The 18,483-nt window shown below is 32.9% G+C and overlaps 1 non-coding gene across 1 annotated transcript; it reads right to left on the bottom strand.

The window, feature by feature from the left end:
- Positions 1-17,224: 17,224 nt before the first annotated feature.
- Positions 17,225-17,331, bottom strand: LOC125995292 (U6 spliceosomal RNA). The gene has a single exon (XR_007490838.1). It is a non-coding gene; the product is annotated as a U6 spliceosomal RNA (small nuclear RNA).
- Positions 17,332-18,483: the final 1,152 nt, after the last annotated feature.

Raw genomic sequence — 18,483 nt, 5'->3', positions numbered from 1 at the left:
AGTTTGTGTCTTTGTCTCTTCTCTTTGGCTAATCTGCAAATGATCAAGAGGAAACAACAAGAAAAGGAAGTGTCATTTCCTCTAATAGGATTGATGTTTTTTGTTCCTTTACTTTTTCACTTCTGAACTGATTCTGACATGTTATAAATGCAATTGATTAGAATCTACCATCTATGTTATAGGGGACATTTACTTTTTTCAATATCAAGATAGTGAATTTCTGGTTCAGAAATTAGGTAGCAGAAATTTGAGATCAAAGATAACTTTCTGGCTAGCCTGAAAGTTGTTGTCAGGATCGAGGGAATAAGTTTCCCACCCCTTCTGGGATGTTCTCAAACTACTTCAATAACTTTAACAGCACAGCTGAGTCAGTTGGATCAAAAGGAAAATATGAGCTTAATATTATATGCACAAGGTATGTCCAATGATTAGACAGGTTCTAATTTTGGAGTTTTAGAGAATTGGTGTTTCAATCATGAATCAAATAAAATGTTAAGGGATTAAGGATGCTTAGGAGAGAAGAAGATACTTTATTATGCTATAGAGGAAATAATTTAATCCATCTTTACTATGAAAATAAGCATTTTTAAACAGGTAGATAAATATTTTAATAAATAAGCTTATACCTAAGTGATGCTCACCAAACTATATACTTTTAGGTCATTCAACATACAGTAGTGGTAGTTTCTCTTCAATTCTGGGAAGGACATTAAATATCAAAGGGCCAGGGCTGTTCATTCCCAAAACCTTCACTTTTCTAACTCAAAATACTGTGATTACCAAAGCAGGAGTATCTGAAGGAAACCAGATATCAATTTTGAAACTGTAGGTGGTCTTCTAGGAGCACCCCCACTGTCTATCAGGGAGAGGTGCCTACAACTCATAAAGTAGATGTTTCATCTGTGTAAGGGTTGAACAAAATTCAGTAAAGTTACATCAAAGACCAGAGATTGTCCAATGGCAGAATAGCCAAATTTCCATTCCCTTTAAAAGGTGATTTAAAAGATGTATTTTTTTCATCTGTGAAGAAAAGAAGTGAAGAAAGATGGAAGTCATTAGAAGAGTTTATTTTTCAGTGGACCCCTTATAGTATACTAACACTGAGATTGTGCATATTAAAACATTCATGAATTAAATATAATTCTGTTAAACCTTGAAAACTATATATCTTCATTCTAAAATATTTCATGTATCTTTTGTTTTACTCTTAATGTAGGATATGGCATATTCAGTGGTGTTCAGGTACTGAATATGTCTAAATGATCACATACAAGCAGAGTATGTGCAGTGAAGTTGTGCCATAAACTACATGGCTTGTTTGTGTCTTAATTTTAATCTTAATCTTTAATAATATTAGAGCATTGTGTGTATGACGTGCATGTGCATGCCTGTTTGAGAGAGCTATAGAAAGAGATGGAGAGGTGAGAGAGAAGGAAAGAGAAGAGAAAGGAAAAGTGAGAGACATTTGTTAGAGGCTACTAAAATGAAATTTACTCAGCTATCTTTCATTTGCTCCCAAATCTGAAATTCAGCCATTCAAATAGATGAAGATAAAATGCCTTTAAAATATTTAAGCTACAGCCCATCTCTTGAAAATTGTCTATTAAGTTGTTAAAATGATAGGATGTTAGTGTAAGTACAAAATTATGGGTATTGTTAAAAGTAAAATTCTATAATATCTTCTAATGAATGGTAATTATTCAGAGCATGACTAGTTATTCCATTTATACAAGTTTCCATGAACAAATGGGTTTTCAAAAATCCCAATTTTTAAAAACGCATTTAATTTACTTAAGTGTTTTCAGTGCTTTTGTTTAAAATGTTATGCTATCAGGATTTGAATGTATGAAACACTTTGGTGGTATTTTCGAAGAACTACCAGATTTTTTCAAGGCCGTTCTAAGAACTCTAGTTTCCAATTAATATAGAGCATAAAAATACAGAATAATGTAAAATAAAGGTAACAGTCATGGACTACTAATTGAGGCTGTTTTATGAAATGCAAACTGGGCTCTTTGCATTTGGGGATTGTGGTGAGAAAACTTGAGCAACAAGACCCCATTGAAGCTTGGGTGCTATTCTCAGGTTACTTTCTTCAAGTGGTCTCTGAGGACAAGGTGATGCCAGGAACAAACCCATGTCTTTCACAAGAGAGCATATGTTCTAGTTCTTTAAACTGGACTTCAAAGTTCTTTAAACCTTAACTGGTTCAAATATGCTCTATTATTTTTCAAGGATCAATGATTTTTTTTTCTGAGCATTTTATAAAGAAAAGTTAAATAAAAATTTTTGGTAGAGGGGCCAGAGTGATGGCACAAGCGGTAGAGCAAATATTTGCCTTGCACGTGCTAACCTAGAATGGACCATGGTTCCATCCTCTGAGATCCCATATGGTCCTTCAAGCCAGGAGCAATTTTTGAGCGCATATCCAGGAGTAACCCCTGAGCATCATCAGTTGTGGCTCCCCCCCCAAATAAAAAGAGTTTTGGTAGTGAACCAAATTTCATAATTAAGGATAAAATTATGTTTAAGATAGCAATCATTTGACTATTGGCTCTTGACAAAGAACATTTCTAGCATGGGTCTTGAAATAAGATATTGTTGGATTAGATGCTGATACAAATTTTTTTTGCTGTGCTAGACACTGGGTTTGTTACACCACAGATGGCCCCCTGGGCATGTGTTAGAGAGACCCATAGAAATATAGCAGACGTAGGCCCTGAGAGCCATTAGGTTTGCACAACCCCTAAAATAGGAATATGAGGTCACATAAACAGACTTAGTTTCTTCTTTTGTTTGTATTCTTTTTGTCACACCTGGCAGTGCTTAAGGGTTCCTCCTACCTTTGCACTCAGAAATGGCTCTTGGTAGGTATGGAGGACCAAATAGGATGCTGGGAATCGAACTCAGGTCTGTCCACGGTCAGTTATGTGCCAGGCAAACACCCTACTGCTGTGCTATTGCTCTGGCCCCAGATTTAGTCTAACTACAGAGTGCCCCTATAATATTCTTTTGTTATGAAAAAATTGCATTGATATTATATAACAATAATAAAAATCACAATATAACAAAAGTGATATGTATCTCCACATAAAACACAGAATCAGTTTCTCTCATTCTTTTGAATTGACTGGGGACAATTAAAGTATCAATACATTATAAAATTATAAAAATATACATACATGTTCTGTAGAAATTATTTTTTTTGCATTTCAAAAACAGAAAACAAAAGAATATTGATACGATTAAGAAATAATTACTCTGAGAAAGTATAAATGCTAAAATCAACATTTTTCATTCTAAAAATTTTCTGTGCTTATTTTAGTATTTAAATAGATCTAAGTGCCTTATGTGAAAGGCAAGAATGTTCAAATGAATTTGAAATGATTGTGTTTTAACACAGACACAGAGCCATTGTTTCCTCTGTGCCCTGATAACCTTCAGTTAGGACTTCGTGAAGTCTTAGGAAGAAGAGCTACTCAAAACACTGAGAAATCCTAAGGAAAAAATAATATATTTTATCTTTTCCTTACTTCCCTCTTCATTTCTCTTTTTCTTTCCATCTTTCCTTATTTATTTATTTTAATATTAAAATATAAATGAACTGCATGTTTTTGAGAATAGATTTAAAGACTGAATTATAGATAGAACAAACTAAAAATGTATCTGGATTCCCTTTATTTAGAGACAGAGACTATTTACCATTATTTTTTCCCCTTTTTCTTATTCTCAAAAAGCAAATTACCTTTATTTTTTGACCTGAGGTTTTTATTTTTTTTTTCTTTTGGTTTTTGAGTCACACCCGGCAGCGCTCCTGGGTCTTCACTCAGAAATAGCTCCTGTCAGGCTCGGGGGACCATATAGGATGCCAGGATTCGAACCACCGTCCTTCTGCATGCAAAGGAAACTCCCTGCCTTCATGTTATCTCTCTGGCTCCAGGTTTTTGCTTTTAATTATTTCAAAGTCAAGAACACAATGGTAAATTTCAAAGAAAATAAATAAGACAAAGACCCTATTGTTTAGCCATCTGATTAACAAGCTTCCTGATATTCCTATTACATTAGTTAGTGAATTCTTATTTTTTTTTTGTTATTTGTTTAAACCTTTTATTTAGAATTGGTTTTCTGCTCTTTGTTCCACTTTCTTTCACATACTGTGAAAGTTCTTTCTCCTTATCCAAAACATCCACTCAGATTAATTGTCATATCTATACACAGCAAAGTTTCTCAAACATTAGCATGCCTCAGAAACATTGGAAGGCTTTTAAAACCATTTAGATCTTGTATAGTAATTTAAACTTCAATGTGTTAACAGGTAATGCTGACTTTGCTGTTTCAAGAAACTATCAGCTGAAAATTACTCATTTGTGCTATCAAGCTCAGGATCTGAAAAGTTACTATTTCACTTGGCAAGACTTTGGAAGAAGCAATTTTTATAATAGTATTACTATAAATTGGCTCATAAGGTTATATCTAATACTATAAGAAGTAATATTGCGTACTTGCAAATTAACATATAGACCAAAACAAAATATTCAAAATTACCATTATGCTACATGCTATAAACATAATGACACAGCCATGGATTTCCTAGATTTATAACTGATACACTAGTGACAGAGTACATTTAAGGTCTGATGAGCTATAGCTGAAATAAATGGCGTTCATTGTTGCACATGGGTCCTCAAGACCCTGTCTTACTGCAAGGATTCAGAATTAAGAAAAAGAATAAAAAAATAACTTACATATTTGAGCTCAGAATATTTATGCATTTTTGGTCTGTTTATCCCCCAAACATTTGGTTGTGGTCTTTGAAAACTCCAATCCCACTGGAACGCTAGAAGGTTGTTAGTTTTATTGGATGTTATATGCAATAGTAAATAGAAGATATTAAAAGTGCCATTCTTCTCCCAATGGCATTCTGACACCACTTCAAATATATTTTAATTTTAATGCATTTTGTTTGTTTGTTTGTTATTGGCCATACCAAGCTTTGCTTAGGGTATATTCTGGACTTGTGTTCATATATCATATCAGGAGTGTTGGTGGAGGGCCTGGGGGTAGAGTCAAAAAGAGACTACATATGGTGTCAGAGACTAAACCTTCTTGGCTTCCTGCAAGGCAAACGCCCTACTCTCTGTACTATTTAATTAAATTTTTATGATTTTTCCATATTAAACCCTTGCAAGAAAAAAACTAAATATACCTATTCCATAAATTTAAATTGCTTGGCTTCTGATATTCCCTACAATATCAGTCTTATTCAGATGCACAGAATTCATTTTTTTCTGCAAAAATGAAGGTAATGCAGTTTTTCAAGCTATTTTATTAAATAGAAATATTTATTATATAGAAATATTTATATCTTACTCATTATGATTATGTACCTACACTTATATATAGGATAAAATTAAAAAATATATGAGAGGGAGAAGGATGGTAAACTCTGATCATTATTATGCTTTCTTTATTACCATGAAACTTTTTTTTTTTATGGCTTTAAAACAGTTCTCCTTAAAAGCAATTAGCCTAATATGCAAAATATACAAGTCAGTTCACAAGAAGGCAAATGGTTGGGCCTGACTAATTTTGTCTGTACAAAGAAAATTGATGTCAATAGTTAACTGACCACATGAAAATGTAAACTCCGCTTTTGAAAATCTAAATTGTGTACGGATTAATCACTGAGGTTAGCTGATGGCTTGTCTTATCAGCATTCAGCACTCTAGCTTACGATAAAAGCACCAAAAATAAATTCTCAGATGCAAAGTCAATGTACGAATTCTTATCTGAGACCAAAGACTGACATCATTTCCTCATTCCTACCCCATCAACTTCAATCAACTTCAGCTCCTCATCAAGAATTTTTTACAGAACCACAAATTCACACTTTTCTATTACTATTATAAGTGAGCCAACGCTCATAATGATGAGCAAATATCCTGAATATCGAGAATATAATTGGACCCTTGTAAATCTAAGTATTATTGTTTGATTTTATTTTTAAGCTCATTTTAAAGTAGAACTTATACCTATAAAGAAATAACACCCTTATTACACAATCTTATTTTGTATCATAAAAAGTTTCAAATCATGGTTTTAAGTTTGACTTACTTGTGAACAGATGGAATAAATGATGATTAGTTATAAGAAAATCTCCTAGTTCTTAAGTTTTGCCCTTTCATCTTATATGCTACTTTGATTTATCTTCTTTTCGTCCCCGATTGAATAAAATAATAAATTGATGATCATAGAAATACTATTAATATTATTTAATGTAGAAAAACAGCTCTTAGAATGAGCTTGGATCTTGGAGATGGAGGCCTTTGTCCTTAAGCCCCGGCCACAGGGCTCCATCCGCCATTAACCGGCAGGTCATAATCTTCAGGAGATCGCAGCAACTCAGACAGGCTTCAGGAGAGATAACATCTTTATTGGCCCTGGCCCATGTGTGTGGCCTATATCATAACCAATTATGCTGTATATCTATTTAGCCCTGCATTGTACTTGTCTCTCAGCCATCTCTGCTTCTGCTACCTCTCCATGCTGGCAAAAAAAAACCCTAATCCCTTGGGTTCAAGGCCTTATCTAACCTTCCCAAGACCCGTCCCAGGAATGGGTGGGGTCTTGCAGATAAGATAAAGTTGCACAGAAAGAATGGGCGGATGGGGCCACAATTTAATATATGTAATACTTGAACCCAGATGATCCTATAGTGGGTAGGGCATTTGACTGGCATAAAACTGACCAGGGTTCAATCCCTAAAATCCCACATGGTCTTTGAATTTAATCCCTGAGTATAGAGTTAGAAGCAAGTTTGGAGTATAATGAGGTGAGGCCTCCAAAGAGAAAAAAAAAAAAGCAAAAACAAAACATTTATTACTTATTGGATTTTCACTATTGACCAGGAAATGTTTCATGTGCCCAATGGGGATTCTTCTCCTTAAAAGCAAAATGTAATGATTTACCATTGATTTTTATCCTTTATACATTTAGGAGTGATATTAGATACATTTTAAATATGAATTACTTAGAGATAATATTGCTTAATAATGATAGTAGTAATTTCATTTTTAGGGAATCTTTTATACCACTATTCATAAAGATTATGATAATTTATATCTCCACTAGCAAGTGTAATGGAGTTTTTTGTTTCCACCAGTTTCCACATTTTTATTTTCTTTTTTTAAATATAGATCATTCTATAAGTGTGAGGAGATGTACTACCATGGTTTAAATTTAAATGTTTATAGTATCATAAAATAGAACTTTGTTATTTTTCCCAGTACCTGTTGGCATACAGATATCTTATTTGAAGAAGTATTTGTTTAGAGCTTCTGTCCTGTAAAAATTATTTTTTTAAGTTTAACTCAACTTAATTGAGACATATGAGTTTACTTATGTATTTTTTATTTTAACACCTTGAAAATGTTATTTGGTTAGAAGGTTGAGACCCTTGTAAATTTTTTTTTGTTTGTTTTGTTTTGGGGTCACGCCCGGCAGCGCTCAAGGGTTACTCCTGGCGCTATGCTCAGAAATTGGTCCTGGCAGGATCGGGGGACCATAAAGGATTCTGGGATTAGAACCTCAGACCTTCTGCACGCAAGGCAAACGCCTTACTTCCATGCTATTTCTCTGGCCCCCTTCTAATTTTATTTATCTATTTTTTTGTGAATAGAATTTTCACATGCTTTTTCTGTAGGAATTATGGAGGATGTTTATGTTTTTAGATAAAAGTCGGAAACGATATAGTACATTTTCCAAAGCAATTAGTATGGATTGGCGATTGTGAGACAAGCACAAACTGTATCAATTGCAACTATAGGCTCAGGCTACTACTATCAAAAATATAATAATTTATGTTCTTGTATTCGTTTATTTTTTATTGAGATAAATCAAAGAAAAATAGAATGGAAATTAAATGTAAGGGCAAAAAAGTGGAAAAAAAAGTAGAAAACCAAAGTAGTTAAGACAAGCTCAGAAACTAAAACTTATATGTCAGCTTGACCTTTTATTTTTAACATTTGAGACCTCTAAACCATGGAAGAAAAAAATATTAAATTTAAATTATATTGAATGTGTTTGTTCTCTAGGGATCTTTCATTTTTCTGAATTTTGTACATTATAAGCAAAGGCTTCAATGGCTTTTATTTAGGTAGGTGAATCAAAGATGTATTTTGTGAGCATTTTTGGTTAATAGAGATCTCTCGAATAGGAGGAGTAGAGGACGTGTTTACTTAGCCTAGCTAAAAACAAAACAATAATAATACATCTTTTCTGGGCAAAAATCTGAAATATTTTTATGTAGCTGCTCATCATAGATAATTTTGGATTTCTAACTTGTAAGTACAATAAAATCTCAACCCTTTTAAAGTTCTTAACACTAGGTGATTCAGTTTAATTTGTCTTGCACTGTGTATTCCCTTGCTACATAAAAGTCGCGGATTCTTTCATCATTCTGATTGCCTTGGTAGTCTTCAAATAGTTTTCCATTTTCTGCCACAAAAGTACTATTGAAAAGAAAAGAAAATGTTCTTTTTCTTTCTAATACTCAAATACATTTTGAATAGAAAAGCTTATAACGTTCCCCATACTTGGTCTCCTGTGATATGTTTTTCTAGTCTGCTGACTGGTGTCTATTCATACAAAGCCTAAATATTTTCCTCAGTGTACATTTTAGCTTGAAGTTCAGGATCATTTGCTAAAAATCTAATCATAAAATCCAATCATGCTTTGGCTTGACAATTTTTAATTGATCAGTCAATTTTGTACAATTTTTAAAGTCTGAAAAAATTTGCTTTTAGAATTTATTATTGTTTATTTTAAACAGCTGTTTCCTATTTCAATTATATTTAGTAGCCTTATTTTTACTTCATTTTCATGATATCTTTTTGAGGTTAGCTTTATATGTTTTTCCATGATTTCTTGGCCCTCACACTCACAGACACTGGAAAAAGACATGGCTATTGAGCTTTAGAATTTTTTAAAAATTAAAATTAGCTTTCATTAAATTTTTTGGTCTTGTGCATTTTAAGACACTTGAATTTTAAGAACACATACAAATAGAATCTAGGTTTAAGACAATTTTAGAAAATAAGCATAGTTTGCACAGGAGAAAAACAGAGATATTAATAGACTGAACTCAGAGAGATTAGTATTAGAAAAAAATACTTTTCCACGTAAAGTACTAGATACATAGAAAATAACTGGCAAGGTAATACCATAAAAAAGATTTGGTGGAATTGGCTTATGCTGCAACAATGTATTCTTGTTTGTTTGTTTGTTTGTTTGTTTTTCGGGGGGCTGTATACCTGGTGACGCTCAGGGATTACTCCTGGCTATGCACTCAGAAATTACTCCTGGCTCAGCAGACCATATGGGAAGCCAGGGATCAAACCCAGGTCTGTCCTGGGTCAGCTATGTGCAAGGCAAACTATCGTTGTGCTATCGCTTTATCCCCTACAATGTATTTTTGGAAGTGCTGGTGGACTGGTAGACAAGTGGACCACATATGGTTCCAGAGACAGAACCAAGGTAAATATCCTAGCAAGGCAAAAATCTCTATGACATAAAACAAACTTGATGATATAATATTTTAAAATTAGCATTTTAAAATTTAGCTGGTAGTATTTTGTTAAGGACTTTATGATGTCATTTTTGCATGTGGGATATCTATTTTCAGGTTTTAATTCATGATAACAGTGGTATAAAGGAATAGGCTAGAAAGTATGCATTTATTTTTTATGGAGGTAAGTTTGAAGGCTGAATTTTCCTATAAATAGTAAAATTGGATCCTAAACGCAAAATTCTTGAATTTACTATGTAGGAAATTGTAAAACAAAACAAAACAAAAAAATCACCATAAACTTTATCCTCTGCTTCCATTGACTGTGAGGAAATAAAGGTAAGAGGTCTTCCAATTCCAGAGACCAGGAATTCCAGAGACCACTCACCATCTTTGTCAACTAGTATTCATATTTAATTGTCAGGATTCAAACAAGGTTCTGCTCAGGTTCTGTGCAAATAGAGACTACAAAGAACATCACAGATGTACTTGAGGGCCTCTAAAACTAAAAACTTTGCAAATGAATAATTACCAGAATTCCTTTTATAAGAATCAGATGTTACTAACTTTTATCTTACTTCCTTGGCCCCTTAATTAATTAATCTTCATTTATTATATATATTCACATTTCCCATTTTTATTACAATACTTTTAGTAGTTTGTGGTTTTCTAAATATATACTTTGATCTAATCTATTTACTTGTTTTTGTTTGTTTGTTTGTTTTTTGTTTTCTTCGGCTACACCCATTTGATGCTCAGGGGTTACTTCTGGCTAAGCACTCAGAAATTGCCCCTGGCTTGGGGAGATCATATGGGATGCCGGGGGATGGAACCTGTGGTCCTTCCTTGGCTAGCGCTTGCAAGGCAGACACCTTACCTCTAGTGCCACCTCACCAGCCCCTTACTTGTTAATTATAGAATTCTCTTAAACTACAGTAAAACAATATATAAGGCTATATTTTGTTCGAACTTCAGTATTTCACATATCTATAATCACTTAGATACTTAATTGTATTCACTATCTACTCTTTTGTGTTTAATACTATTCTCATGCATAGTTTGCTTTTCTATTTCCAAAGACTACTTCTGAGTTATAGATACACTGACAAGAGCTATCAAAATGCATATGTTAAACTGATTTGTTTTATAAATTTCCTTTATTAAATTATATAAAAGACTTGAATCTTTACACACGTTAGAATTTAATAGTTCGGCATAGTATATGAGCCATCTAGTCTATATTTATTTAAATTAGGTGTCATAAAAGGTACAATTACTTGAAATACATTGTTCCTTTTCAAAGGATGATAAAATCCTGAACTTATCAGAGTAAATCACAAGGCATACCCGATAATTTAGAGGTCATAAATGAACACATTTTATGAGAAGATCTTACAGTGGCCACTTTTACTATATTTTTAGATTTAACTGCATAACAGCAATTTTATAATTTTTCTTTGTTAGATTTATTTGATAATAGTAATATTTCTTTTTTGTGGCATGAAATTCTATCTCATTAAGTTCAATGGACATTTACCATATATAATTGTATAAACAAGTAATGCCCATCCCCACTTTTATGAATGTATAACATGATTCTTGAGTCTTGAGACTTATGTTTTGTTCATATTAAACAAAAATCACTTAAAAATTTATATTTGAGACATACTAGGCAATACTCAAAGCTTCTGTTTGTGTTGTGATTACTTCTGGAAATGCTCAGGGTTCTATTGGTGGGGCCATGAATTGACAAGTAAATGTTGTATGCAAGGAGAGAGTTTTATTCAATTGTTGTCTCTCCAGTTTCAGATATTTTTAAATTAAAAATCTTAACACGAGAGAATATACTTGACTTTTATTTGAAAGGACCCCACATACTGTCAGAAATATCTTAAAAAGGGAGATTTAACTATACATATAAAAGAACATTATATGACAAATAAAGCAAGGTTAAACTGACTCTACAAGAAGCTGAAGATAATCAGTAATTACTAAAAGTCAAAATAACTAGCCAACAGAACTGATTATTGGTGTATCTAGAAGGACAGTACTTTTGTCAAAACTGTGAATTCTGCCCAATGATAACTGTTTTCTGACTTCTGGTATCCGTCGGGTTCACCGCGCATCTGTGCATATCCAGTGCAACACAGAACTTCACATCATATTTAAAACACTAGGTTATGTAATTTGCCACAATGAATTGAGAAATTGAGGAAGAATTAATTTAGAAAAAATTGGAATATCTCTTTCTACTATATTTTATGTATAATTTAGTCTATTCACAATTGCTCAGTAACACTAATTATTGATCGTATTAACAAAAATGAATCTTCTTAGTTTAGCTGCCACTGGTAAAATGAGTTAATTCCACCATTGAAATTAATCCATACCTATTTGAGAGAGCAATGTTTTAGTTTTCATACAAAAGTTTTAACTCTGCTTGTTTCTCATATCATTTGTTATTTTCACTTATATTAATCAAGATTATTTGTGAATTATCTACATCATTCTGTTACATTTCAATAATAAAATTGATCATTGATTCACTTAATTTTAATGTAAATTGGCTTCCAATGCTGAAAACAAATTATAAAACTAAGAATAATTTTTAATATGTACTAATATTATGAAAATAGAATCGAGTGGGGAGGGCAAAAAAAAGAAAATAGAATCTAAGATTTTATATAAATACTCCACTTAGCACATGTATTATCTCTTAAATGATCAACTTTACACATAAGAACGATGTACTTTAAAAGTAACTAGGAAAACAAACTTCATAAGAACCCAAAGATCATTTACATTTCTAGTAGTCCTGTGGTAAAGCTACGTGATTTTAGACAAAGAATGTGTTAATTGATATTTTAAAAATAATTATAATAATAATATGACAGGACCAGAAAGACAGTACAGGTATATGCATCACATGCAACCTATTGCAATCAGCACAAAAATACCTCTGGAATAGCTCTGGAGATCCCTCTAACACCTCAGCTGGGGTGGTTCCAATTATTGCACCCAACTTCTGGACACTGTTGAGAGTGACTCCCTTCAGACTTCCTTATACTCAGAAAAAATTAAACAATATAAATTAGTTTTGCTCAGATACCTTAACTTGTCAAAACATCTCTTTTTATTGTTTACATAGTTTTATTTGTTTTGCTGTATTTTTTTTTCTTTTAAAGCATTGTGCTGCTCAGTGTTTACTCTTGGCTCTGCACTCAGGGATCACTCTTGGCAGGCCTTACGGGAGCATATGTAATGCCAGGGAACATATCTTGAAAGGTTGAATATAAGGCAAGTGCCCTGATAGCTCTACTATTGCTCTAGCTCTCCAATTTTTCTCAGAATATCATATTGTTGGTATAGTTTTTTGTTTGTTTGTTTGTTTTGGAAACACACCCGTCAGCACTCAGGGGTTACTATTGGCTCTGCCCTCAGAAATAGCTCCTGGCAGGCTAGGGGGACCATATGGAATGTCGGGAATTGAACCCGGGTCTGTCCAGGGTTGGCTTCAACCAAGACAGACACACTATGAGTGTGCTATTTCTCCGGTTCCAGTTGGAATTAAATTTTATCTAGTTTTTTTTTTATATTGCTTCTCTCACTTAGCATTCTTATACATAATCTTATATTTTTCCGTGTCTTAATAGCTTCTTTTCAATATTGTATAAATGGGATATTAATTTTTCACAGGATTTTAATTTTTTTTTGTTTCGTGGTATCCAGGGATTGAGCACAGCCCTTCATAAGCAAAAGAGAAGTTATCTACTACTGAGACACACCCATGGACTCTTTAGACCAGTATTTGATTTATTTAATTCCAGAAGAAAATTTGGCAGTTTCACACTTGGCAACATGAATAATACAATATAAACTATATGTATATATAGTTGTATTATATATATTTATATATAATATATATTTTTTCTATGGATATAGTTTTCTATAGAGTTATCCAATATTTTCTAAAGTATCTTACCATTTTGTACTCCAACAATAATGATTGATAGTTATTATTGTAACTGTTCACAAATAGAATGCACCTTAGAAACCAGTACAAAAGGGGTTGGAGAGATAGCATGAAGGTAAGGAGTTTGCCTCTCATGCAGAAGGTCGGTGGTTCGAATCCCGACATCCCATATGGTTCCCTGAACCTGCCAGAAGCTATTTTTGAGCATAAAGCCAGGAATACCTCCAAGTGCTGCCGGGTGTCACCCCCCCCCAAAAAAAAAAGAAAGAAAAAGAAGCTAGTAGAAAAACATTAAATGGAACATACAAAGATGAAGATTAAAAAGTATGACAATATATGGAGGATGATATTTCTAGACAGTGAGATTATATGCTGCAAGAATAAAGTGAAAACAGTATCTGGTGTCTTCAAAGACTATCATGGAGTTAACTGTAGGAACACATTAATGGCAGATGCTAAGAAATTCAGAAATTGTGTTAGAAAGATGCTAGCAAAATCTAAATCTAAAGGTAGTCATTTTATTATCATGCTAAACTGAATGGAAGGATAAAAGCAAAGTTAACTTTGGTTTCAGAATATGATTTGGGTTACAATGTTGACTATTAGCTCAAGAGGACAAGAAGCAAAACAAAAAAATTTGCTATTTCTACCTAATTTTATGACAAATGTTTTTGCCACGGAGTCACATAAAAACCAAAATTGCTCTTTCAATTATATGAAGAACCCAAAGAACTTTGCAATGATCCAGAATATGCTACTGAGATATAAAAGTTTAGATCAAAATAATTTACTAATTTTACTACTCTTCTTAGGATTAGTCCACTACAGAGAATGTCATCATTGGGACAACTAGAAAATAAATCATCTGGCAAGTAAGAATATTCTTTTTTTTTTTTCTTTTTTTTCCTTAGATGGCTGAAATCCAACTATAATTATGTTTGTGATCACGGTGTTTAAAGAAATTATAAAGAAAGAAGGAAGGAAGTAAGGAGGGAGGAGAAAGGGAGGAAGGAAAAAGGGAGGGAGGAAGGAAGGAAAGAAGGAAGGAAGGAAGGAAGGAAGGAAGGAAGGAAGGAAGGAAGGAAGAAAGGAAGGAAAAATAGCCTTCAATAAAATGGTTTATGTTTGTGATAACAGTGTTTAAAGAAATTATTTTAAAGAGAAAGAAGGAAGGAAGGAAGGAAGGAAGGAAGGAAGGAAGGAAGGAAGAAAGAAAGAAAGAAAGTAAGAAAGAAAGAAAGAAAGAAAGAAGGACAGAAAGAAAGAAAGAAAGAAAGAAAGAATGAACGAAAGAAAGAAAGAAAGAACGGAAGAAGGCAGGAAGGAAGGAAGGAAGGAAGGAAGGAAGGAAGGAAGGAAGGAAGGAAGGAAGAAAGAAAGAAAGAAAGAAAGACAGAAGAAAGAAAGAAAGAAAGAAAGAAAGAAAGAAAGAAAGAAAGAAAGAAAGAAAGAAAGAAAGAAAGAAAGAAAGAAAAAGAAAAGAAAGAAGAAAATGGCCATCAACAAAATGGTTTATGTTTGTAATCACGCTGTTTAAAGAAATTATTTTTAGAAAGAAAGAAGTGGGAGGAAGGAAGGAAGAAAAAGAGAGAAAGAGACAAAGGCAGAAAGAAGGAAGGGAGGGAGGGAGGAAGGAAGGAAGGACTGAAGAAACAAAGGGCAAGTAAAATATTCTTAAGTATTGAAGCAAACATAGCTGAGAATCAAAATGAACTTCTAATGTCAGACCTTTTGTAGGTGAATAGCTTTATGGTAAGCATTTTTAGTTTGTATTCAGAAACAGAAATAGGTACTGAAACAGACAGATAAATTCAAGTGGTTGAGAAAGTGTGAGCAGAGGTGCTATTTATATTGATATTTTAGCCAATTCTTTAGGAAATAAGTAAAATAGTTGCTTCAGATAAACACTTGATATTACATTTTGATCATTATCATATAAGGAACTTCTGGATTTAAAAAAATCTCAATGCTTGAAGAAATTCATTCCAGGGAACCTGAAATAAATTTAGTGAATTTATTCTTGGCTATATGGAAAAACTTTTGTGGCCATTCACTTAAAATTGTGATAATTATGACCAAAGAGTAATATGTTGAAGATAGCAAAATTTTGTACTCATATAAGAATTCAAGTGTTCATTATTTATTGTTGTTGTTTTGGGTTCACACTTGGTGACATTCAGGGGTTACTTCTGGCTATGCGCTCAGAAATTTCTCCTGGCTTGGGGAACCATATGGAACACTGGGAATCGAACCACGGTCTGCCTTAGGTCAGCCAAGTGCAAGACAAACGCCCTACTACTGTGCCACTGCTCTGGCCCCATAACCCAAAAAATATTTTTAAGAGCTTAAATTTTAGAATAATTAATATGAATAAGTGTGTGGTTGTTCTTATTAAATGGGATTCTGGTGGTAATGTTGATAGGAATAAAATAAAAAAAGGCAGTGTGAGATTAAATAAAGGAGCCTAAGCATGATAATTACTAGTATTGACTATCACAATAGAGGCCTAGGTGATGCTTAGAAAATTGGATAATTTGGGCACTTTGGAGCTAGTCATCAGAAAAATGATTATCTCAGCATCCTCTTTCCTGTTTTAATGGACAGTATTCTTGGAACATAATAAACTATTTCTGACCTTTGTTAAAGGGTATGAAAAGTGAAGGATCTTAGTCTTTTTCCCCCCAGAATTCTCTTTTAGGACAATCCTCCATAATTTCGAAGCTTTCCTGCATTTCTTTCCCCTCCATTTACTTTCCATAAATAAAGCCTTTGTGTGAATTACGTCTTTGGTTGGTTGGGTTGGTTCCTTGTTTTCATTCTATCCTGACTGCTTGAAGTCAAGAACCTGAGATCTGTTTTCACTCTTACCATCAACTTTTTTCCTAGTGAGCCTTTCTTTCTTATGAATTATTAATTTTTTGTGGGGCCACAACCATTTGACACTTAGGGGTTACTCCTGGCTATGTGCTCAGAAATTGCTCCTGGCTTGAGCGGACCACATATGGGATGCCCTGGGATTGAACTGTGGTCTGTTCTAGGCTAGTGCTTGCAAGGCAGACACCTTACCTCTAGCGCCACCTCTCTGGGCCCTTTTACGAATTATTTTGACCTGAAGTCCTATAGTTAATTTATTTAACTTAGGAACATTTCTCATAAAAGAAACACCAAATATATTTTGGCAAATATATTTTGTTTCTATGCTTCAAATTGAAATGTGGTAAGGAATGAGCATTTCTGGTAATAAAAATCCACATTTACACATTTAATTTTATAATTGTTAATATCCTAAGACCTCCTTGTCTTGTTTTCTTAGATACATTTTATTTTTCTTCATTGGTATTCTATAAAGCTGTATTTTGCATTAAATCTAACTAATCCTAGGAGAAGAATGCCAAATTATGGTATTTCTTTTTGTATGGATTTTGATAAATTGTACAATCTTATATAGCTATTTTTTAAAGAAGATAATACTGGGGCATGACAAGAACATCATATTCAAAAGCTATTACCCACAAGTTCCTAAAGATTTTTTAAATTTATAAAAAAAAAGTTATATATAAAAATAAAACTTTCATTTTGAATACAATTTATTTGTCATCTATTTGTTTTCTTTTTAACATTTTTTTCAAAATAGAGGCCAATTACATATTTGACAGTTCTTAAATATTTTATATTTCCTTTTTTTTTTAAATATGGAACACTTCACGAATTTGCATGTCATCCTCGCGCAGGGGCCATGCTAATCTTCTCTGTATCGTTCCAATTTTAGTATATGTGCTGCCGAAGCGAGCACAATTATTTTATAGTTCTATTTACAATAATTTAACTTAAGTATGTCGAGGATAAACATTTAATAAAATTCATTATCATTTTATGAAGAAATTTATTAATCTTCTTGTTATATTTAGACCTTTTATATAAGTCAAACTGCGATTTAAGAAATCAATATTCTACTTTTAATATTTGATTCTCATTTTAAAACTAATTTGAAATATTATTTTTAGAGTATATTAAGTATCCCAATACATGCTAGCAATAAACACAAATAATAATGAGGACTAAACAAATCATATTAATTTATACAGTATTCATAAAGGACAATTTCATGAGTTATATAAAGGATAAGATCACAATTTACATGTACAACTATCTACTCATATGGTTAAATATATAAAAATTACAACAACATAAGGTGATAAGATGGGGAAGTAGAAAATTAGGAAAATATTCAGGATGCCTTTTTATATTCATATAATAAATATCTATCCTATTTTTATTGTTTTTTATTTTGTTTGGGTTTTTTTTTGTCACACCCAGTGACACTCAGGGGCTACCCCTACTCAGAAATTGTTCCTGGCTTGGGGGACCGTATGGGACGCCCGGGGATCAAACCAAGGTGTGTCCTAGGTCAGTCGCGTGCAAGACAAATACCCTACTGCTGCGATAAATACCTATTTTATTGGAAAGCTAGGATGTTATGGGAAAGTAAAAGCTAACTCAAATAAAGTGGAATGAAAAGAACAATAGACTGAATAATAAATAGAGTACCATCTAAGTTAAAGAAAGAGATGCAGCAAAAATATAGCTACCTAGAGTAATACTAGATAATTGAATTCTAGAGGAAGCAGTAATCATGTTTAGTATTTGATTCTACTCTCCTGGCATTTGTGTTAGTTAAATATCTAGTCATTTACTGGGATTTGATTCTTTTTAATCAAGATTCTTTTGTTTACCTCTTGTTTATATGATTAAAATAAGGAATTTGCTAAGTTGATGTGTCTTTTCACAACAGACTGTGACTGCTGAACTGCTGTAAATGGAACACTCAAAAATCAGACCTCCCATGGATTAAAACTCAGGGAATTTTATGGTTTTATTATTTTATGCCAAACTTCAGTTTCAGAAAGGGGTCTTAGAGGTCATTTTTTCTTAAAAATCTGGCTTT

This window comes from Suncus etruscus, chromosome 17, assembly GCF_024139225.1.
Source record: "Suncus etruscus isolate mSunEtr1 chromosome 17, mSunEtr1.pri.cur, whole genome shotgun sequence".
In the NCBI taxonomy this organism is placed as follows: Eukaryota; Metazoa; Chordata; class Mammalia; order Eulipotyphla; family Soricidae; genus Suncus; species Suncus etruscus.
The sequence above is the reverse complement of the archived record's forward strand: the minus strand, read 5'-3'. Positions and strand labels throughout refer to the sequence as shown.